This window comes from Canis lupus, chromosome 31 (genome assembly GCF_048164855.1).
Source record: "Canis lupus baileyi chromosome 31, mCanLup2.hap1, whole genome shotgun sequence".
NCBI lineage: Eukaryota > Metazoa > Chordata > Mammalia > Carnivora > Canidae > Canis > Canis lupus.
In genome coordinates, this window is record NC_132868.1 from 10,168,718 (window position 1) to 10,193,961 (window position 25,244).

General features: G+C 39.5%; 1 long non-coding RNA gene across 1 annotated transcript in view; it reads right to left on the minus strand.

The window, feature by feature from the left end:
- Positions 1-1,698: 1,698 nt before the first annotated feature.
- The window catches only part of LOC140621953 (uncharacterized), a 79,161-nt gene continuing 55,615 nt past the window's right edge, over positions 1,699-25,244 (minus strand). The window contains exons 3-4 of the long non-coding RNA XR_012021696.1: positions 7,002-7,180; positions 1,699-2,567 (exon numbers count right to left, since the gene is read on the minus strand). This is a non-coding gene — a long non-coding RNA (uncharacterized lncRNA). The remainder of the gene's footprint in view (positions 2,568-7,001; positions 7,181-25,244) is intronic.

The window sequence follows — 25,244 nt, forward strand, 5'->3', positions numbered from 1 at the left end:
ATTATTATTTTATATCTTTCACCTGCCATTTACACTAACTGCTTCATTGGGTGCCGTTTAAGGATGTTATCCCTGTCCCAATATCAGCCAAAACTGCTTTGAAATCTGTGAGGCATACACACAATTTTCTAGAAATAACCAATAGTAGGAATAGCAAACAGAAAATATTTATCAATGAAGAAAGTAAACATGAAAAGGAATTAGAATCTCTGATATAATGTTGAAACATTGTCAGGGCAACTGATGAAAATTTAATCTATTGGGAGTTCTAGAGAAAAAATGAGAAAAAACAAGTGGTGACAGAATAATAATATAAAATGCTTAATTTAACAAACAGAAATTTTATTCTCTGATCAAGAAATCATTCTGATTACAATGAAATACAAATGAAGAACTATAACATTTATATGACCCTATAGATATTCCTACACTCCAGTGAGAGGGATAAAATGTCAAAGTTTTTCCTACTGCTAGTCTTATTTTTAATTTTTTTCTATTGTTATTTTTAAATAACTTATTTTCAAAATAAAAATGATCCACAGATTGTAGACATTCACATCCTATAGTAGAAGCTCGAGATATTTGCACTCTATGCAGTTCTTGTGAGGAAATGAATGTTTTTTACCAAAATTTTAATAAATGGTACGTACCATCATTCTGTCTTTTGATGAGGAGCAAAGAATTTTTGACATTTTTAAGATATGCAGAGATTTAGGAAGTAGGAAGCTCATGTTCTCTATATGAATGATTTTTTGTCCAGGAAGTAGTCTACCCAAAAGCATTGAATCAGGAGAAAAAGAAGACAGAGCAAGATTGGATGGGAAAGATCCAATAATGAGAAAACATGTGCACCATATAAAATAGAAATCTTAATAATGAGAACATAACTAGGAATTTTAATTTCAGTAATAAGTCAAGGTTCCTAAAAGTAAAGGATAAATTCCCAGAACTTGAAATTCTAAACCATTAGAAAACAAAGGTGGCCATATCCTTGACTCTGGAGGAAGAGTCATTATAGGTTCTCTCAAGGTTCCATCTCAGAATAATGAATAAGCAGATGGGAGAAACATCTCAGTGGGAAGGAACAGTTATGATTTTGTATACTTTATAAAGGAATTATCAGTTGAATGATTTATCTTAGAAAAGCATGGAGGAAAACATTGTAACTGGTTTCCCAATTAATGTATGGGGAAGAAGAAGAGGGGAATAGAGGTGAACCTAAAATATGCCAGAAAAAAAGGGGAAAATTTAAAAAGAAGCAACATATATAAAATAGGTGTTAGATATTAAACTAGGTAAACAATAAACATGCAAGTGATACATTATTATGCAGTCATACAGATTGTCATCTTGGATTTTAAAAATCCAGGCAAATTAGCAGAAATAAGCAGACCCTTTACCCCCACAAAGAAGAAGAGAGGAAGATTAAAACAAAAAAAACCTTGGAACAAATTGATTAAAAAATATCAAACAGAAGAAAGTATAGTGTCAGCATTAATAATAATTAAATCACATTTCGAAGCCCAAATTTTTGAATGAGAAAAAATGGTTATACAACTAAAAATATATATTACAGACATAATTTATATAGTCCTTTATGCACCATCCTTATCACATGCAAAAAGACAATTGCAAGAAATGCAAATATGAATTAAGGAAAATAAAATATTTGAAGAATTTAATTGATGTATCCAATAATCAAAAATCAAAACATATATTTAATTTAATAATGAAGCTAATTACATACACACATATGTGTATAATTAGATATAATTTAACAATGATCAGAATGTATAAAAATTTAAGAAACATTCTTGTAGGAACTAAATTAATAACTCATTGATGAATGGAAAGTACACTGCACTCAATAAAGACAGATTAGTGGGCGGGGGGATGGGGTAACTGGGTGACGGGCACTGAGGGGGGCACTGGACGGGATGAGCGCTGGGTGTCGTACTATATGTTGGCAAATCGAACTCCAATAAAAAATATACAAAAAATATACAGACAGATTAGATACTTGGAGAGAGTTCAATAGAAGAGTCTCAAATCAAATTACAGAGATAAAACTGAATTTCAAAAGTGGAGAATAGAAAAGAGATGTGGCATATAAACAACTGGCCTGGCAAACATGTAGTCAGGTTCCCAGAATGAGAGAAGAAAGAGAATGGAAAATAAGAACCATTTGAAAACAGATACCTAATGTCTAAAAGTTGTCAAATCACTAGGCTGTCCACCTGAAACCCATGTAACACTGTGTGTCAAGTCTACTCAAATTAAGAAAAAAAGAAAGAAAGAAAACAAAGACACCTAAAACATTTTTAAGTTGTCTTACAGATGTCAACCCACAGAGTCTAGAAGCTCAGGAAACAGTAAGCTGAATGAATAGAAAGAAAGTGTCACCGAGGCCGTACCAGTGAAACATAAAACTCTTGGCTAAAGAGACAGCTTGAAAGCAGGCAGAAGAAATGTGATACATGTCCTTCAACGACACAGCAATGAGACCCAGGGCTGATTTGTGAAGATCAGTAATGGAATCCAGAAGACAACAGAACGACTTAAAAATCCTGCAGGAAAAGAAACAGAAAACTGTCAACCTGTGATTCCACACCCAGCAGATTTCCTTCCTCTCCAGCGGACAGGGCGATGGAAGCTTCCCAGACCAATCTGCCAGTGTACCTGCGATGTTGGACACTCCAGAGCAAGTTCTGAGCCTGAAGGCAGATGGCCCCAAATCGAAGGGCAGAGGTGGCAAGGGTGTCACCAGATGGGATATGAGTCACTGGCCCAGCTGACCTGGTTGTGACACCACAGCACCAGGATGGCGGATGGCCTGGCAGCAGTGGGGAAGGACGGCATCCTTCCCTCCTGCTTTATACAGTATTTCTACCTGCAGCCCAACTCCGTGGTCTCTCATGAACACCAATGACTTTTTAAAAGTTAAGTGTTCTTTAAAAATCTCCAACAAATAAACATGGAAAGAATGACAGAATTTAAAAGTAATATAAAAGTGCTGATTTAAGTACTGATTGGAGACAATGATTATGAATCATTGACAAAATGTTTGGGTGAATGGTTGATGGTAACTTCATGCTATAGACTGAATTTTTGCCCCACTCCCACCCACCCCCCACCTTCGAAATTCATGTTAGAGCCTAACCTCCAGTGTGGCTGGACCTGGCACTAAATCTTCTAAGGAAGTCACTGAGGTCAAATGAGGGAGGTCATAGGGATGGGCCCTGATCTGATAAGATTTTTGTCCTCAGAAGAAGAAATATCAGCCAGAACTTTGATCCTGGATGTCCAGTCTCTAGAACTGTGAGAGAGTAAATTTCTGCTGTGGAGGCCACCCAGACTGACTGCCCAAGCAGATGAAGACACTGGGCTTCTGTGTGATGCTTCCTCCCCCCACCCCATAGGAAGAGTGTACAATGAAGGGATGAGGCTGTCACCACCCTAACGCAGTGGCTAGCATGAGTAGGATGTGTCTTCCGATGTGATTCGACATCAGCAATTCAACATCACCTATGTTTTGTCGTGTAAAAACCATTATGTAACATTAAACATTTAGATTTAATTTTCATTTCATGAAAATATGGGAATGAAGAACAAATTAATTGACCCTGGGAGGAAGCAGAAACAAATTGTAGCAGTGGCTCTTTCTACAGAACATTGAGCTAAGTTTCTTTAACAATCAGTTAAAGAAACTCTCTCTATATATGTATGTGTGTATATAAAGACTAATGAAGTGTCTTTATATACACTTCATTGTGTGCCCAGGCAAGGCCAATCCCCCCACTGGCTTGTTGTTGCCCTTAGAATGAAGTCCAACCCCCTCACCATGGCTTCGGTACCCTCCCGGTACCCGCCTGCCTCTTTCATGGCTGTCCGTATCACTCTTGCTCAAAAGGCTCCCAACGCATTCTATATTTCTTGCTCCTGCCACAGGGCCTTTGTGTTTGCTATTACTCCAACTGGAAAGCTCTAGCACAGGTCTTTGCAAGATTGTTTCCCCTTATAATCATGTAAGACATAGATCGTGTCACCATCTCAGACACCTTCTCCAACAGCCCAACGTAAGTACCTGTCCCTGGGTTTTCTCTTGTGCTATGTGTTCCCTCCTCTCCTACCTCATTTCTTCCTCCTTCTTCTTCTCCTTCTTCTTTGCTTCATAGCAGTTATTAATGGGATATAGTTTATTGTTTATTCCTTTATTGTCTTTTCTCTCCTTTAATATAAGCCCTGTGACTGTTCTGTTCATTGGCATGTCTTCCTCACCTTGAACGTTGTCTGCTGATACCTAATAGCCTCATGCTGAGATTCAGTGAATATGTGAATACAGGTGGGACTGAATCCAAGGTGGACCCCATGATCTGTACATATTCCTTCCTTTGTGTAATTCCCTTCCTTTGAGTCTGGGCAGAGCCTGGGAATTACGTCTTAAGTAACAGAATATGGCAAAGGTGCAGAGGCGTGCATGACTACGTATACATAATTACATGACGAGATCACCCAATATTTTGGGGCCACCCGGCTTGAGCCTGTCTCTCTCCCTTGCTGTCTGGGAAGAAGAAAGCTGCCTGGGGGAGACCTGGCAAGGTACTGTGGTTGGCCTCTAAGACTCTGGGTGACCTCTAGATAGTAAATAGCCCGAAGCCCTCGGTCCTACAGGTGCCAGGAAACCACATCCTACAATGACTTGAGAGAGCTTGGATGTGGTTACTTCCCCAGTTGAGTCTTTGATGAGATCTGAGGTGAGGCCCACACCTGGACTGCAGCTCCTTGAGACCCTGAGACAGGACTGCCAGCTAATCTCTACCCAGACTTCAGATCCACAGAAGCCGTGAGCTAAGAAAGCAGTGTAAGCCACTGTGGCTGGGGCCTTCCTGTATGCAGCGGTAGTGACAAGCACACTGACTTACTGGAGACCTTACAGAGATGTCTGCAGCATTCCCTGGAGGCCATGAGGGCTGTTCTGGCTAACAACACTGCTGGCTTTCTAGCTTAATCCTGTAGACCCTTCAGACCATCAGTGAGGGCTGGCTTGATGCCATACAAACCTAGATAGCTTTATAAGAACCAGGTGTGATGCCTCTGGAAGACGGGAAGGAGAATTTGATGTATTGTCTCCATAAGTGCTCTCCAAAAGGACCTCATCCTAACTGTGGTAGGAGAAAGGCCATTTCATGTACCTTTCCCTGGAATGGAAAACTAATTTTTGACCTCCTTTGACAGCTTTTTTGGGGGAGTGGAGGGAAAACGACTCTTATTATTAAAATGTCATTCATTAACTTATTAATTTTGGAAAACATGAATCAAATAACATAAACGCAAAGTGCATATTTCAAACTCAATTCTAAATTCTGTCTTAGGAGTTTTGCGAAAGAACAAAATATACGCTGACCACAATTCAAGGCTTCGGCTACGTCTCCATGACTCCGAGAGTGATAGGAAGGCTTCTCAGCAGTGCGTATCCACTTCCTCCTCTGGGTCAGGTCTGCATTCAGCACACTTTTTAGTCCGTGTCTCATAACAAACGTGGGCCTTGGAGAGCCTGCAGCTGCTGTTGACAGGATGTGTGGGATGGCCTGGTGGTGGAATGTGGAGCTTGCTACCCGATTGTCCCCCAGGTCCAAGAGCCTGCAGAGCGCACAGCTGCTACGGCGACTGAGGGTCAGTCTCTGTTCTGGTGCTTTCCAGAGGACGAAGGCAGGGAGACAGTAAGGGATTAGCAGTGTGTTGGCCAGCCAGTGGTAACAACTTGAGCAGAATCAGATGTCGGAGCACACGCATGTTTGAAAGCTTGCAGGAAAATAGCCCCTTCATAGAAATCAGATTGACAGCTACATTTTTTTTTAACTTTGATCTCAGGGAGCTGGTTTAACTCCCTGGTAATAAGAACATTTTTTTTTCTTTTAATGCAAAGCTTTTTTTTTTTTTTTTTTTTTTTTTTTTTGGTATCTTACTATATTTGCTTAGTCGCTTCTTGTTCCAAGATTCTCATGTTCAGAAACTGTATTTTATTTATCTTTGTAAACTTCCCAGGATCATTTGTTGTTGGATATAGATAAATAGAGTGGATGCTCAAAAATATCATGAGTGCTCAGAAATGGGAAAAAAAGAGAGAAAGAGGAAGGAAAGAGAAAGGAGAACAGAAAGAAGGTAAGGGGAGGGCAAGAGGAAGGAAGAAAAGGAGAAAAATATATTCCATAATTACAAACAGAATTTTCTGGAATATTCTTAACATTTACCAAATCTCAACTACTGCTTATTAATGATATCTTTTAATATATTTAACCACAAGAGACACTAGGTACACTAAAGCATTTCAAAATGTGTGAAGAAATACCAATTTAGTGAAGTGAATGATTCCTAAATAAAAATAGAGATAGGCAAGTAATAAGCAGTGACTTTCCTTTTTTGCAAACATTATAGAGTAGGACGGTATTTAAAAATACCTACAAATATTGATGGACATAGTAAAACCTGTGAATACTGGTATTTTATCATTATTAAGATTACATGCTTATTTTTAGTAGTTCTTTTTTATTTTTAGTAATTCTAAAGTCTGTTTCATATAGCTGCTATTATTATCTACTAATTCTTTTTTCTTCCACTTTTGTTAAATCATACCCCAATTTTGGCCTGGAGTTTAGGACATTGTAGTATATTGTTTGGTTTGCTCCAAAACCCACAGAAATCTGTAATAGGGAAGGGTCTCTGACTGAGACCCGACAGGCATGGCGTTTGATGGCCTGGAAGCATTCAGTGAATTTAGAGACAGTGTAGGTCCAGCAATCAAGATGCTTCTTGCAGGATCACACATTTCAGTGTTTGGAAAGCAACACCACCATGAAATTGGTGAAGAGTACACTAACTGATAAGCTGAGTCTAAAAACATCCATGTAATATATAATGGGCTCTTTTTCCTCTCTCATTGGTATATATTTGAAAACCTTTAAAAATATTCTAGAAAAAAAAATGGATGTTACATTCTTTACCATTTGCTTTAAAAAGGATTTTCCACTCGTTCATCTCCAGAAGGTCATCTTTGAGATGTACAAGCCAGCTCTTCATTAGACCCCCTCTTGCATTCATATTTAACTTTCTTTCATTCGGTGGCCTTTATTAGCTGAGCTCCTGCAGCTTGTAGCACACTTTAAACAGCAACACTGGGAGGCTGTAAATGCAGAATAATGTATCAGGACTCAAATTTGCATGGTCAAATGTCAAAAAAATTAGGCCTTCCCCAGAACCATGTCAAGAGAAATAACATAAGTGGGCGAACTCAACAGCAGGCACGCCATTATCATTTAGCGCAAGCTGTCATCACTGCCAGCGAGTGGAAGCAGTGGTCATTAGCTGGAACTCTGCCGGGGGACGTTGCAATTCTTCCCTTTCCTCTTTTTTTTTAAGATTTTTATTTTTTCCCCATCATCTGACAGTATTTCACAGAACACCGCAATGCGATGTTGCCTCCCTGACAGGAAAGTCAAGAGATGGGGGATGGCACCTCCAGAGCAGGGGAGCCAAGGGGTGAGGGACCCAGGCTCGTCCACTGTCAGCTGGAGGGTGCAGGAAGTGCATTACCTATTGGATAAATACTCATTAAGAGTAATCACTTTATTTCAGCTCTGTAATGACATTAACAAGCTTGGAATACAGGGAATTACATGAGTCAGAACAAATAATTGAATATTCTACTGCGGAGGGAACAGAGCCCACGTCTGCCTTCATGTCATGCCGTTTCTGAAGCTAGCACAAGCATGCAATTAGATAATAAGCTTAAACAGCATTAAATTGGCACTGCTCATACCACCACTGAGAAAAAAAGAAGTATTAATTGTTCAACTCTCACCTGCTTGTAATTGCACGCCACGCAAATGCTAGTCAGGCTGCCCTATTTTTATTTAAATGGACTTATACACAGGATTTAAACAAACCAATAAAAAAGGGCACATAAAGAGAATTTGAAGAGGAATGTAAGAAAGGTAAAAGAAGTGGAAGCAGATGCTGATGAGAAACCATATTAAGGCAGGAGGGCGGGTTCCTCTTTGAAAAAAAATAGAGAATGATGAAAATTTGGCTAAAATTTTAAATGTAATAATACGAATACGTGTCCTACGTCTTTTTCTCTTTGCCGTATTCTAGCAGACAATTTTCTTTCAGAGCTACCATCACATCTCCTGAATATTTGCACTGAGGAGAGAGTCCCCCAGTTTGGCATAATTAGTGCAGCAAAGTGCTTGGGCATGGATGATAATATAAATGCAGATGTGGATACAGATGCAGATACCGATAGAGGTACACACAGGGATACAGATGTAGACACAGATATGGATGCACATAAGGATACAGATGTAGATGCAGATAGAGATGCACATAGGGATACAGATGTGGTCACAGACACGGATGCACATAAGGATACAGATGTGGTCACAGATATAGATGCACATCTGGACACAGATGTACGTGCAGATAGAGATGCACATAGGGATACAGATGTAGACACAAGCAAAGATTCACTTACAGATAGAGATGTACACCCAGACATAGGTACACATATGGATACAGATATGGATTCAGATACAGCTATAGACTTGGGCGTCCGCATAGATACAGGGCTGAGGCGTACACAATGCTGTACAATGTTGGTACATCATTTTCAATCACAAAAAATGTTAAAGGTAAGTAAGGCTTTCAAATGGAACATATGCTTCTGTGTTGGGTAGACAGGGGAAGATGGTAGAAAGCTGGTAAACAGCATGAGCCACTTTCTTAACTTGTTTAATTTATTAGCAAATCAGAATCCTAAAAGATGTAAGAGCTGCATTTTTGACACCCCATCCCAGTGCCACACAAAGGCAAAGGTGTCATTTGGTGTCCTCCACGCCCTGAGCGTGAGTTAACCCGATGTGATGCATCAAATTACAGGAGCTGTTAGAGAAAGCCAGGGAGGGAGCTCAAATCGCTGCCTGCGCTGGCCTCCTCACAGAGAGGACGGTGTCTCCCCTTCCAGAGTGTGCTGCTGAGATCAGAGCAGGCTGAGATGAGATGTGAGAGTCAGGGCTCTAGGGATGGCAATTTGGGAGCTATCAGTTTATAGCTGGTTCCGACCATAACTCCAAATCTGTGTGGTTATTCAGACGAGCCAATCAGCACTGTATATTTGATAGGCAAACTCAATAATCATTTATAATCCTGACAGGTTAAGGGTCTCCAAGGCAAGCCTTAATATACACAATGGGTTTGAAAATAAGAGAAAACAAATAAAGAAATCTCTATATTCCTGAGCAAATGTCTTTTCTTTCTCTAGTCCTACAATCTTCCAATCAGAGGTTTGCTTCATCATCCCCATCCTCTCAGGACACACAAAACCATTTTCAATCTATTTTTCTAAGTAGACCACCATCCTGGCCTTCATCTCTGTGTCTGTCTGTAGCTTATGTGGGTGTTTGGAAGTTATGCTTTAATAAAGATGGGGAGAAAGGGAAACCAGAGCTGACCTGAAGACACTTAAGAATGTGTCAATAAATTTAAGATTGAGGACTAAACTGGAAAATCGAGTGTTTATCACATCTGTCCTATAAAATAACTTGAAATTGTGAGAAGAAAGATTATCCACCAACCCAATCTTTTTGAGGGATTAACACCTAGCATATTGCATTGCTCATGGTAGGTACCCAATTTATCCTAAAAGAAAAAAAAAAACACATATCCAGGTAAAGGACATTCTTCAAGTAGAAAACTGAAATTAAAATTAGCAGCAGCAAGAATTCTCCTCTCATCTTCCTTCTGTTCCTTCTCTCTACTTTCCTTTTGCTTTTTCTCATGCCCTCCTCTCATTATAAAGCAATTTTAGTTTCAGCGCAGTCATAATGAGAGTCCATTCTATGGGACCTTAGCTTACACAAAATGCATACTAAGTATATGAAGAACTGTGTTAATTGCAATTTAGTCAAAAAGAACGTGAGCATTTATTGATTATTTAGTAAGAAATATTTTCAAGTATGTACGTTTCTGTTGGGTTCACAAGATTCATGAGACAATGATGAAAGAATAAAAACAAAACCAAGTGTTCCATTACATCAGAAAAGAATTCAGAATTAATTCCACTAAAAAGAGTTATTTATGTATTCAGCCAATAAATGTTGATTGATCACCTTCTATGTGCCCATACCAGGCATCACACTCTGTGGAAGACATAAAACACACTGAACTTCCTTGAGGACTTTTACTCCCTTGGAGGAGCCAGATACACACAGTGAGATGCGAAACATGGTATTCACTGTGATGGTTCTTTTTCAAAGAATTCTTTGAAAAAGAACCATTCTTGTCAAGATGACATCAAGAGACGTGACTTTTGGCAGCAAAGATCTGCGGGAGAAGCAGCAAACAAATGACACGAGATAATAAGACAAGAAGGACAGGACAAGAGAGAAGCAAAAGGTCATGTATCCTCCAAGTGACCCTTCTCCATGACCATCCCACGTAGTCCTCAGACTCTGGATCTTCAGAAGGATTATTAGAATTTGCACATCCTGGAGACGCAGAGGCTGAAGAATTCTGTTATTACTTTTTTTTTTTTTTTTTATCACCACAGAGGAAACAACAGCATTCTGTGTAGATGCAGAAGCTTGGAAGAGAAAGGGTTGCTTCGGGTGCTCAGTACTTTCTAGAAGGTGCAGAAGGCTTACTGACTGCAGAAGAATTGCAGCTTGACTCAAGTGTGGGATGACCCATGTTAAAACTTTACTAAGTCCAGAGCCTTAGAAAGAGGCAAACTGGGATTGATTATTTCGTGCAGTTAGAGCAGTTTGTGCAAAGCCATGGAAGCATAAGAAAATGTGTCTTCCAGCTCGATATTGCTGTATAGTTCATGAGGGGAAATATCATGGGTGAGGATGGTCTATCATCTCGTGGAACTGGGATCATAATTTTTCCTGAAGGGGGTAAAAATCTATGATGAGTTTAGAGTGAGGTGTGAAGGCGAAGAGGCCGTCTTGGTTAAGCTATCCCATGGTAGACATCCCAATGCACAGAGACTGAAGGAGATGAGGTCAGGGCAGTCGGACCAGGAAGCAAAGTACCCAAATAGCCCTGGGGAATTTGACTCTATTCATCAAAAAAATATTTTATTTTATTTTTATTTTTTTTAAAGATTGTATTTATTTATTCATGGAGAGGGAGAGAGAGAGGCAGAGACACAAGCAGGCTCCATGCAGGGAGCCTGACGTGGGACTCGATCTCCGGTCTCCAGGATCATGCCCTGGGCTGAAGGTGGCACTAAACTGCTAAGCCACCAGGGCTGCCCAAAAGAAAGATTTTAAAAGAAGCATGAGCAGTTTTGGAAGTTTGGAACATGTTAAATTTGAGACAGGTAGACGAAGAAATCATCTATCCAGAAAACTCCTCTGCACCCACAGGAGACAATATGTGATTGGCCTCACACCTTTCCACAGCTGCATTCAGTTTCAGAGAAGAGATACACACTCTCTTCCCACACTTACCCCATCTTTAAAGGGAAAGTCCTTGATGTTTTGCAATTGCAAATGGTGGTGCCCACGTCAGCCGACACCTGTAGTGGTTGGAACTAAGTGTGGCTCTGACCGACAGAAAACACAAAATGCTAGTGATTTTGATAAGATGTTTCATTCTTCTACATGACAAAGGAGTTTTGAGGTAGACATCCCTGGGATCCATGGTCTTTGGTAAGCAAGGGGCATTCTACCTCTGCTCCACCACTGGTGGCAAAACCTGTGTGCTTCCAGAAGGCTGCTCGAGCTCTGGCCATTGCACCTGAAGGGGGAGGAAGGCTGTGCCAGCAGCACAGCATTTGGTTATGCCGTGATCCAGAACTCAGGCAAATGGCCACTCCTGGCTGTGAGAAGAGGGGAGAAATGGGATTTTTGTTCTGTGTGATCATGTGCCCAGCTAGAGATTGGGATGTCCATTGTCAGGGATAGGAGAAGATTGACATGAGGGGAAAACCAGCAACTTGCTCTTCTATCTTTTCCTAGGCTGGGGGTTGCTCCTACTCCTTTATGCAAATAATTTTTTTTCTGTAGATATCAAATAATTTAACAGAAACTAGATATTTTTAATGAAACCAAGAAGATCTCAGATAAAATATAAATCTATGTCAGTCTTTTCAAAACACTTAATCAGGCCAGCACAGTCAGAGCAGCATTGGGCAAAGCCTCAGAATAGGTTCATGGTCTATTCTGGGCACTGTCTGTGCCCCCGGCCCAGGGACAGAGCCAGCGTGGGGCTGGGAAGCCAAGCCTCGCACAGCTGGATCTCCGTGCAGGTCATGATGTAAGCTTTTTGCTCCAGGAGCAAAGTCATGGCCAACATTTTCAAATGGGCACTATGCATTCTTTTGACATTTACAACGGGGGATAAAAAGTAAGGCTCTTCACTGAAAACTGGTGAGGGAAAGACAGCCTTGGCCAGTGTGGGCCTGTCAGTGGCCCTCTGGGTATTGTTGGGGTACCAGGGCTGTGGCTGCAGACTCTGGTCCAGTGGACTTCTTCCCAATTCTGTGGGATGGAACTCGCCTGTATTCATATTCAAACATCAGTGTGTTTCTGCAACTTGCTAGCTGTGCCTTTGGGCAAAATGGCATGGCAGGACTTAAATTCATTGTCCGCATTTTTGTACAAATAGTAAATTTGTTTGCAGACATGACCCCTGTGTCTGAGGTCCTCGGGCCCAGCTGCCAAGTGTTCAAAGTGACTGTCAAGATATGCTATCCAGGGAGCCTCAGGGGTGGATGGCAGGGTTTTGTTTTATTTTGTTTTGCAGATGTTGAGCAGCTTTCTCTTAAAATGAATATTAATATTACATTATATTAATAGATTATTATATTAATAGATCCTCTAATTTTAAATATGAAGCAAAACAATTGAAGGTGAGATATAAACCAGTCCTTGTTCTCAGGTGATATGATTGTCTTCATGGCAAATGCAGCAAAATCTGAAGGTAACTGTAAGAACTAACTGGAGAGCTCAGAAAATTGTTGGATAAACTATTAATATACAAAAAATCAACTATACTCTTAAATATAAGCAGCCACCAGTTGTAAAATGTGATTTAAAAAATCTCACTCAAAATAGCAACAAATATACACATGAATAAATGTAACTTAAATACACATAAAAGCTTCATTTTAAAGACTGAAAATTTATTGAAAGACATAAAGGAAGACACATAAATAGACATCCTAAATTAGTGGATGGGACCAGTATATCATTTTTTCTCCAATCTATCCAACATGTGTAATGAAATTCACATCAACTACTTCATATTTTGCTACAAAACTGGATGATTGCATCCTAAAATTTAGTAATAGTCGAACAGTGGCTAAGATAACTCTGAGGAATCATAAAGGGAGTATCTCGCCTCATCAAACAGCAAGAATAATTGTAATGCTGTGCTATTTAATGCCATGTAGGAATTGAAATGAACAAATGAGCTGCTTGGACAGAATAGAAGGTGCAGGAACAGAAACACAAACACACATTTATATATTCATATATGAAATGAACATATGGCAGATAGGACCCTGCAAATCAGTGGGATAATTGGCTATCCAAATGGAAAATTAAAATTAATTGAATTATAGCTATATTAAAGACCTAAAAGAGCAAAACCAAACTTCAAGTTGAATAGGGAGATACAATGTGTCCTCCACATGTGGCAGGGTTTTTCTATAAGGCATCAAGAAAGGAAAGAGGGGAAAAATAGGTTTTCACTATATTAAAATAAGTTGAAAATTTCTGTATAACAAACATTCTCTAAACTGATTATACTGAAAAGTCACAGAGTGGCTACAGGCTATGGAAAGACCATCCCCATGCATATGACAAACAAAAATAAGCTTCCATAATAGGTAGCTTCCCTTTTTTTCCCAAGATTTTAGTTTATTCATGAAAGACACAGGGAGAGAAAGAGGCAGAGACGTAGGCTGAGGGAGAAGCAGGCTCCCTTGGAGGAGCCCAATGCGGGACTTGACCCCAGGACCTGAGGATCCCAGGACCTGAGCTGAAGGCAGACGCTCAACCGCTGAGCCACCCAGGTGCCCCATAAGGTAGCTTTCCTATAATGCAATATTTAGAAGACCGGATGCAAACCCTTATAATGGCTGTGAACCTGAAATTTATAGGAAAAGAAATCTGAAAGGACCAGTGGGAATGGACTCATCATTTGAGTAGCATTCAGAAGAGTTTCACTGCTCTAAAAATCCTCTCTGCTTCACCTATTCATCCTACCCACGACCCAAAGCAACTGGTGATCTTCTTAAAGATCAATTATAGGGGCACCTGGGTGGTCCAGTTGGTTAAGTGTCCAGCTCTTGATTTCAGCTCAGGTCATGATCTCAGGGTCGTGGAATTAAGCCCCGAGTGAAACCCCACTTTGGCCTCCATGCTCAGCACAGAGTCTGCTTGTTTCTCTACCTCTGCTCCTCCCCCAGTTCATGCTCTATCTCTTTCTCTCTAAAATAAATAAATAAAATCTAAAAAAAAAATCAGTTATAGTTTTGCCCTTTCCAGAATGTCATATGGTTGGAATCACACAGTCTGGCTTCTTCCACTTAGCAATAGGAACTTTAAGTGCCCACATGTTTCTTCACGCCTTGATGGCTCATTTAATCTTATTGTTGAATAATATCACATTGCATGGGTGCATCCCACCCTGTTTCTCCATTCCCTGATTGTAGGATTCCTTGGCTGCTTCCAGGTTTTGAAGATTATGAATAAAGTTGCTACAAAACTTTCTTTGCAGGTGTTGTGCGTATGTGAATTTATAGCTCCATTGGGTAAATACCTGTAGGCTCACGATTTTTGAAATATGTGGTAGGGTGACATCTAGCTTTAGAAAAATCTGTGAAACTGTTTCCAAGGTGGCTATACCATTGTGTACTATTTTATAAATGGTGAGAGTGCCTCTTACTCTGCATCCTTGCTGGCAATTGGTATTGTCAGTTTTGTTTTGTTTGATTTTAGCCATTTTAGTGTGTGTGCAATGGCAGTTCATCATTGTTTCAGTTTTCACTTCCTTAATGACCTATGTCTTTTCATATGATTGTCTGCCATATGTGAATCTTCATTGCCAAGGTATCTCTTCAGATCATTTGCACATTTGTAATTGGGCTGTGTGTCATTTTTTAAAAAATATTTATTTATCTATTTGAGCGCATGCACATGAGGTGAGGGGAGGGACAGAAGGAGAGGATGAGAGAGAACAGACTTCCCACTGAGCACAGAGCCCAATGAAGGGCTCGATCCCATGATCCTGAGATCATGACCTGAGCCGAAATCAAGAGTCAGATGATCGAGCCCTTGAGCCCCGCAGGTGCTCCTGGATTGTGTGTCTTCTTATTGTTGAGTATAAGACTTCTTTGTATATTTTAGATAGAATTCTTTGTCAAATATGAATTTTGCAAAATATCTCTTCTCAGTCTATGTATTATTTTTGTCAACCTCTTAGCAGTTAAGTTTCATAGTACAAAACTTATTTTTTGTAAAAATAACAACTTTTCCATTTTTCTTTTCACAGATTCATGCTTTTGATCCTGTATTTAAACACTTAAGCACCAAACTGAAGGCCACCTGGGTTTTCTCCTATGTTTGCTTCTGGAAGTTTTACAGTTTTTCATTTTACATTTAAGTCTATGATACATCTTGAGTTAAGTTTTTTGAAAAGTGTGAGTTCTGTGTTCTCCCTCTTTTCTTCTTTTTCTCTCCTCTCTTCTCCTCTCCTCTCCTCCTCTTTTTTCTTTTCTTTTCTTTTCTTCTCTTTTCTTTTCTTTTCTTTTCTTTTCTTCTTTTCTTTTCTTTTCTTTTCTTTTCTTTTCTTTTCTTTTCTTTTCTTTTCTTTTCTTCTTTTTTCCATAGAGATGTCCAATATTTCTGGCATCATTTTTTGGAAAGACTATTGTTTTTTTAATTGAGTTGCCTTCATTACTTTTTGAAAATCAGACATTGGTATAAGTCTATTTCTGGGGGCAGCCTGGGTGGCTCAGCGGTTTAGTGCCGCCTTCAGCCCGGCGTGATCCTGGAGACCTGGGATGGAGTCCCACGTCAGGCTCCCTGCATGGAGCCTGCTTCTCCCTCTGCCTGTGTTTCTGCCTCTCTCTTTCTCTCTGTGTCTCTCATGAGTAAATAAATAAAATCTTTTTTAAAAAGTCTGTTTCTGGGATTCATTGATCTATATCTCAGCTTTTACCAATACCAAACTGCCTTGGTTACTATAGCTTTTTTGGTAAGTCTGGAAGCCGTATAGTGTCAATCCCTCAACTCTATTCTTCTTCATTACTGTACTGGCTCTTCTGGGTGTTTTGCTTTTTGATATAAACTTTAGAATTGTTTAGCATAAAATACCATGAACTGGACAGCCATGGTTTTATTTTATTTGGAATTGTGATCCATCTATCAAGTTGGGAAGAATTGACAATGAAACAATGTCTAGTCTCCCTATCTATGAATATAGAATATTTCATCATTGACTTATTTTGTGTTTCATCCCAAGTATAATTAACATACAGTATTACATTAGTTTCAGGGGTACAAAATAATGATTCAACATTCTATATATTTCTCAGTGCTCATCAAGATAAGTGTACTTTTACTTCACATACCCTATTTTACCCATCCCCCCTCCATCTCCCCTTTGGTAACCACCAGTTTATTCTCTGTAGTCAAGAGTCCAGTTTTCTGTTTGTCTGTTTGTTTTGTTTCTTAATTTCCACACATGAGTGAAATCATATAGTATTTATCTTTCTCTGAGTTATTTCACTTAACATTACCCCCTCTACATCCATCCATGTTGTTGTGAATGGCAAGATTTCATTCTTTGTTATGGCTGAGTAATAGTCCATCAAATATATGTTCAGCATCTTCTTTATCTGATCACTTACTGATGGACATTTGATTTGTTTCCATATTTTGGCTACTTTAAACGATGCTGCAATAAACATAGGGTTGCATATATCTTTTAAAATTAGCATTTTTTTATACTTTGGATAAATACCAAGTAGTGGAAACACTGGATCATATGATAATTCTATTTTTAATTTTAGTGAAAACTCCATAGTGTTTTCCATGGTAGCTAGACCAATTTGAATTCCCACCAACAATTCACTGGGGTTCCCTTTTCTCCACATCCTCGTCAACACTTGTTATTCTTTGTTTTTGGTTTTAGTCATTCTGACAAGTGTAAAGTGATATCTCATGGTTTTAATTTTCATTTCCCCGATGATTAGTGATATTAAGCACCTTATCATGTTTTCCATCTGAGTATCTTCTTTAGAAAAATGTCTGTCCAGATCCCCTGCCCATTTTTAATTAAAAAAAAATTTCAGTGTTGAGTCATATAAGTTCTTTATATAGCTTGGATATTAACCCCTTATTGGATATGCCATTTGTAAATATCTTTTCCCACTCAGTTGGTTGACTTTTTATTTTGTTGATAATTATCTTTACTGTGCAATTTAGATCATTGGTTTTCTTTGGTTTCATTAATCAGAATGTTGTGTTTTTCTGAATATAAATTATGTAGACATTTTATTAGATGTATTTATAAGTTTTATATTTTTGTGGTAATAACATAAATGAATAATTAATTTTGATTTCAACTTTCAATTGTTTATTTTTGGTAGATAGGAAAACAATTGAGTTTGTATATCAACCTGGTATCCTGCAGCTCTTGTGATAGTTACTTATTAGTAACAGGAGTTTAATTGTTGTTGCAGATGTTGACTTTCTGGGATTCTTTACATAAACACATGAAGACAAAAAGTTTTATTCCTTCCCAATCTGTATATCTTTTATTTCCTCTTCTTAATTATATTAGTTAAGAGTTCTAGTACACTGTTAAGTAAGAATAGTTGGAGGAGACAATTTTGCCTTGTTCCTGATCTTAAGAGAAAAGCATCTAGTTGCTTTCCATTAAGTGTGATGTAACCTATATTCTTTTTGTTTGTTTTTTGAATGTTCTTTACCATATTGAGGAAATTTCCCTTGATTTCTCTTTTCCTGAGTGTTTTTATCATGAGTGGGTATTGGATTTTGTCCATTGCTTTTTCCATATAAATTAATGTAATCATATAATTTTACTTTCTTACCCTGTTGGTTCATTACAATGATTGATTTTGAAATGTTGAACCAGTCTTATATACTTGAAATAAATTCTTCTTTGTCATCCTGTATAGTTATTTCTATAGGTTGGTGGACTTAATTTGCTAAGATTTGTATCTATTAGAAATATTGGTCTGTAGTTTTCTTTTTGTACTTCTTTATATTGTTTTGGTATTAGAGCAATGGTGCCTTCATATAATGAGTTGTGAATTTTCTCCTTTGTTCCTATTTTTGGATGGCATTTTGAAGAATTCATATGATTCCTACTTTAAATTTAATGGATTCACAACTGAAACACTCAAAGCCTGGTGCTTTCTTTTCTTTCTTTTTTTTTTTTTTTAATAGAGAAGGCCTATTTATATTATTTATCCTGTGTGAATTTTATGATTTTATGTAATTTTTATGATTTATGTAATTTAATTAATGGGCACATCTATATTATCAAATTTATAGGTACAGATTTTTTTCTAATATTCATTTATTATTCTTTCATCATCCATCAAATCACTAGTGATGATCCCTCTTTAATGTTGATATTAATAAAATATTCATCAGTTGTTTTCTTTGTTATCCTGGGAAGAATGCCATCAATTTTATCCATCTTTTCAAAATCAGTTTTGGTTTAATTGACTTACCCTATTGTTTTCCTATTTATAATTTCATTTATCTCTACTTTAATTTTTAATATTTCTTTCTTCTACTTGCTTTAGACTTAAATTGTTCTTCTTCCTTTGGTTTACTAAGATGGAAGATATTCTTACTTATTTTGTGCATTTTCCCCTAAAATAATCATGTAATGCTATAAATTGTCCTCTAAATACTGCTTTCACTGCATTGCACACATTTTGGTAAGTTGCCTTTCCTTTTTCATTTAGATAAAATATTTTTATATTCCTCTTGAGACTTTTTACCCATATGTTATTTAGATGCATATTGTTTAATCATTAAAATTTTAGTAGTTGCTTCAGATTTTTCATTATACATTTATATCTAAGTGTACTTTCAAATAACACTTTGGTTCACAGGTAACTTACATACGAATATTCAAAATTCCTCCTCAGTGTTATAAGAAAATAACATTGTTGTCATGTATTACACTCATTCATATGCTACTGTTACCCAGTACATTTCCACTGTTACTTTGAACAATCATGTATGGTCCAATGATATCTTACTACTTTATTAAACACTTGATCCTTTTAAAAAGGTTTTTATCTTTGTTATGTTGTCTAGCTTTTGATTTGTCTTCAGCAGGAAGTTGGGGCCAAATTACCTAGTACATTATTAGCAAGTAGAAGCCAGCATGTAGCTTTTCTCAACTTGATGGCATTATCTTTTTAAATTTCTCTCTCTCTTTTTTTTTAAGTATACCCTATACCCAATGTGCGTACTAAACTCACAACCCCAAGATGAAAAGTCACATGCTGTACTGACTGAGCCAGCCAGGTGTCCCCAGTGGCATCACCTTAATATCAATTCCATGAGCATGATGAACAACTCTCTCAATTTATTTTCCTGTCCTGGTTTTACCACTGAGAGCTCCATGTCCAAAGAAACCCCTCAGTTCTGGGCAAACTGGGGCAATTGGTGTCCCTAACCAATACACAAAACAAAATCTCTGCGTAGAGCAATCGGGAGCAATGTCTGCTTGGTGCAGGCTCAGGCTTTTCTCTCCTTTATACATGTTAGCGTCAACTGTGTTCTTCATTCTGCCTTCCTTTTGGTTGTGAGAATGTGATCACGGCCTCTTTGTCTTCTTCCCAACATCTCTGCTAAATAGTCTCAATGCCATTCCTACTGATGAAGCCTGAAACATCTCTTTTCTACAATAAAATAGATTTTACTTGTGACCAGTTATATTCAATGAAAGCACCTAGACTTGTAGTGGAACTAGGGTAGATCTGGGATCTCTGCTGCTGAAGTTTGGCAGCCTGTTAGAGCACTAAGGTATCACTGTGGCTCTTTAGACAATTCTCAGTCCTGCCTCTCTCCCTTTTTAACTTCACATTCTTAGGAGACCAACTGATCAGAGAGCATGTGCCAGCTGTGCACCCTGAGTAGCTCAACATTGCCTGGGGCGGCAGGGGTAGAGTGGAGTTACATGACACAGACACAAGTGACACGAGAGGGTTTACTCCCATGCATTAGGGTGAACCAGGCTCTACAATAGCACTTAGACCAGTGGTTCTCAAAGCATGCTCTCCAAACAGTATCAGCTGCTCCAGTGCCACCTGGGCATGTGTTACAAATGCAAATTCTTGAGCCCTACCCCAGACCTACTAGATAAGAAACTCAAGGTTGGGCCCAAACCAGCCCTTATGATGATCTGCATACATGGTCAATTTGAGAACCCATTTTCCAGAAGACACTTTTGACTTTGTGACCCTGCCTCTACCATACTACATTTTATTTTCCAATAAACTAAGAAGAGAAAATAATTGAATAATTTTTCTCAATATTGAAGAACAAAGAAGTATAACCCTAATCCTTGTGATAGTGATCACCCCTTAGCCAGCAAGTGACCTTCTACAGAGTAGTATGTAACAACAGTATGAGCTAAGAAACAGAGCCATTCCAGAATTCCCTGAAGCTGGATGCTCCTGGGAAGTGCAATGCATGAAACAACCCCTGGATTCTCTGGTCCATGGCCCTTTCCATACCTCCGTGTTGTGAAGTGGGTTTCTTGATCAGATTCTGTGCTGTGTGGGATCAGACAATCCATAATACCCTGGAGAATGGGGTTAACTGAGAATCTACTGGTTGGAAAGACAAACATTCCCCCATAATAGGTAGTCATCTCTATGAAGACAAACCTCTGGCCATTGCAGAATGGAAGAGGTCCAGTGTAGTCTCTTTACCAGACCATATCCTGGCTGGTTGCTGTCCTCAAGGAATAGTGCCATAGTAGGGGATCAGTGCTGGTCTTTGTGCCTTGCATGTTGGATAGTAGCTAAATCAGTTTTGGAAAGTGCCAGGTCCATGTAACCTTCAGGCAAGAAACTCAAGGTTGGGCCAACCTTGGTCCACGTAACCTTCATCTCTACAATCATGAAGTCTATTCACATGCCTATTTTGCAAAGTCTATGTTGGCTAATGATGATGGCTGTTCATGTTGACTCTGAGTTATTATGTCTACTGGGGTATTCAACGTCTCTTCCATGATAGATACCTTCCACTAGGCATGAGCAAGTGATACAAATATCTTCACATATTGTGCTCGCTCTTGTATATGCATTCATCCATTTGACTTAATCAGAACACTTTGCATGTTATATTTCAATTCTTTTTTTTTCCATGTCCCCAACCAACAGCCAGGCTACTGGCAACTATTCAGAAATAAGTATACATTCTCATGTCACTTTACTTCCCTTCCACACAAAGTCATTTCTGCCCATTGCAAAGATTTTTTTTCTCTACTATCTATTTTGGACATCCCAAAATGTCAGGGTAGTGGCTGCCATGCATTGTCAGCCTGCATCCATATCCTAAGCCATCCTACCCTCAGCTGGTCATATGGGACCACTGTAGAGTTATAGAAGTACTGGGGTAAGGGCGCTCCCAAAACCATGGAAGTAGGTGGCCACTGGTTCTTGGTTAACTGGTTATGTAACTCACACATGCCTTCTGGTCCTGCATGGCTTCATCCAGGATGTTACATTCACATTTTACAACAAATTGTTGTGATATCCATATAAATTTGTAATGTGACAGGGGTGAAAAAACCCTGCTCATAAGGTGCAACCTGGATTCACAGTCTGTTTCAGCCCCATGGTCAAGTGTTCCATCTACCAGGGCCCATTAATATATTAAGAGCTTTATCAAGAGGCATATAATTCTCTGGTGCAGGTGTTATGGCTTCAGAATCTCAGGGTCCTATGTTGTGATTCTTCCCCTGGAGCTTTCCATAAACATCATCTGCATCTTTCCCGACTTCTGATGTCTCCAACCACAGTGCATGCCGTGTCATAGGGTCTAAATGAAAGGGCTGCCTGGACTACAGACTGACCTTCTAAAGATACCATTTTTAATCTGGCACCATTCAAATAGTCGTCCTTCTATGACACCCGACATATGGGCCACATAACATTCCTGGTTGTGGAAGGCATTGTCTGCAGAACCCACAAAAATCTCCATGCATGGTGCTTCTTTTTGTAATAGGAATATCCTGCTAACTGTCCAATCTGTATGGTGTCATCTGTGCAATGGACCAATGTGAGGTCTGAGTCTTATGAAGCTGGAGACAGAGAAGTAGAGTTGAGCATCGAGTCTGCAGAGGTGGCCCTTTTCTCTCCTGACCTTCTTCTTTGCAACCTCGTCTGGCTGCTCAGAGGCTTTCCTTGGATACATGGTTGGAGTGAGAGGCCCCAGAGGTGGGAGCCCCATGAGCTCCACCCACTGAGAGCCCTGGGTGTTCTTACCTGAGTCTGTTGGAAATACAAAGTTCTTGTTGTGATCCACAGTCTTAGAGCTTAAGGATCCTTGCTCTTGGGTCAGCAGACCCATCCCTCAGTGTTGTGTTCTATCTGAACCCAGTGATGATATGCCCTGATCTTATGTGCCTTATATTCACCTCACCCTACCTTCCTGAGGCCCATCTCTTTGGATTCCCCACAGCCATGTCAGAAAGAAAATGAAACAGCATTGCCTTCTGTGACCTCGTTACATTTCTGCCCTACCAGTCTAATTATTCTGGGGGCCATAGGAATGCTTCTGGATAAACTGAAGTAGGGTCAGAAATCATGAAAAGGAAAGCTGGAAGATAACTGTTATACACACTTATGATGTCAGAAAAACACCCACATGGTGACAGTGACCATAAAAGTCACCTTGTGTATCCAAATCAGGCTTCATCCAGGTGACTCAGTCTTGGGTGCTTACTCTGCAGAATGCACTCTCTCAGAGCCATTGTGGTCTTGCTGTGGTCCATGGCAAATTGCTGGGGGTTCCCATTATCCCCTTTTTTTTTTTTTTTTTGTGGTCCATCTCCCTTTATATCTTATCTTCCACTTTATTTTTCATCATTTTTTTAAAAAAAGATCTTTCTTTCTGTATGTATGTATGTATGTATGTAAGTATGTATGTATGTATGTATGTATGTAAGTATGTATGTATGTATGTATTTGAGCGGAGAGGGCTGAGAGAGAGGGAGATCTCAAGCAGACTCCTCACTGAGCGCAAAATACCACATGGGGCTGGATCCTATGACCTTGAGTTCATGACCTGAGCCAAAACCTAGAGTCAGACACTTGAGCAACTGAGCCACCCAGATTCCCTTTATCTTCCACTTTAATAAAGACCATATCCTAGAAGCCCATGGGCTTGATGAGCAAGTAATCATCTAGGAGGGTAAAGACTCAGATTGGCCTGTTATGTACATCAGAGCTCAACTCTTGCCACTACCTCACTCTGAATAGATCCCTGCTCTAACGGATTTAAAGGGGCCAATCAAGTTGTATTTTGGGTTCATTAGCAGTCACTGAATCAATGTAGTCAAACTACATTTTATTTGCTAAAAGGCCCTTATCTGACACTTCCTGGTCATCTGGTGATCAGCTTCATCAACGTAAATATATTTAGTCACATATTAGCATCTTAACCCTCACCACCAGCTCACTCTGTATTTTACAGCTATCTGAAATAAAATGCACTGTGTGCTACCCTTTCCATATCCACAGGATACGTGCAGATTCTTCCGCCTCACCAAGAAGCCACATCAGGCCCTGGGTGAGGGCTGGCATTTTCATGTAAATGGCAAGTTTTATATCAATGTCAGATTAGCTGCGAGGTTGTTTAAACACTGAAACCTTCTGACCAGTTGACAAGACAGGATTTCTATGAAGAAGGCGACATTTCTGAGGCATCCGTATCTTGGAGGTTTTGATGTATTAGTTGATCTTTCCCCTGATGGCTGGCAATACAGACAGTCTTGTTAGTATTTTAAAAGTAATTTTTTTAAGTTATCTTTCCTCTTGCTCTCTCCTTCTCACTTCAGAATTATTCAGAATTATTCAAATTACCTTATTCCGATATTAGCTTTCACAGGCTGGGCTAATGGATGGAAAAAAGCCCGTGATGGTGTCCTGGCTGTCTGGCTGCGGAGAGAATGGCCAAACCTTGTGCACTTGGCCCACTGGACAGTCGGAAAATTCTCTGAGGCAAATAGTGGCTCCTTTGTTCATTCATTGTTACTATCCACGTGCTGGAAAAGGTGATCCAGGATATTGCATAGGTTTCCAATTTATTCTTGAGAAGGTGGGGTCTCTGTGACCAGAGGCAAGGATGGAGGCAGAGAGAGTAACATTCTCACACTTTAAAAAAAAAAGCCACGATGTCTTGATTACTTCCTTCTCAAAAGAGGAAAGAACGTGCTTGTCCTCAGGTAGTCTGGATAGCGGATGCTGTGTGCAGAATGTGAATGCGCACAGCATATACACACAGGAAGTGTGTCCAAATCCAGAAGCTCTGGCTTCTGACCTCTCCTCTCTCTGAACTCCAGCCTCTATGTCTCTGGCCTGATAGATGGGTCTCCCTGGTTGACTCATTGTCCTATGTGGTCATTCTCCCCAGAGTGCAGGAAATGCTGACTCCATTAATTATAACATTAATAATAAAGACAGCATTGGGGCGCCTGGGTGGCTTAGTTGGTGAGGTGCTGAACTCTTGATTTTGGCTCAGGTCATGAGCTCCAGGTCATGGGATCGAGCCTCATGGCAGGCTCCAGGCTCAGCACAGTCTGCTTCTCTTTCTCTCTCTGCCTCGCCCCTGGCCCTGCCCCCCTGCTCAAGCTCTCTCTCTGTAACTAACTAACTAACTAACTAACTAAATAAATAAATAAATAAATAAATCTATCTTTACAAAAATAATAAAGATAGCATAGATAATGTGACTGCTTTCCACATTGTCCAAATTCCTCTCCCCTTGACCTTATAGCCCAGCCAATTTGCAGGCAATGAGAGCTTACTGCCCACCAGATGGTTCTAAACCCTTTATCCTGGTCGTCTATACTCTTCATGATTTTCTTCTACTTACACTTCCCAAAATGACACCTGCTATTCCCAGTCCCCCTTATTAATCCTACTTTCAGCTCAAGTGATATTATCTGCC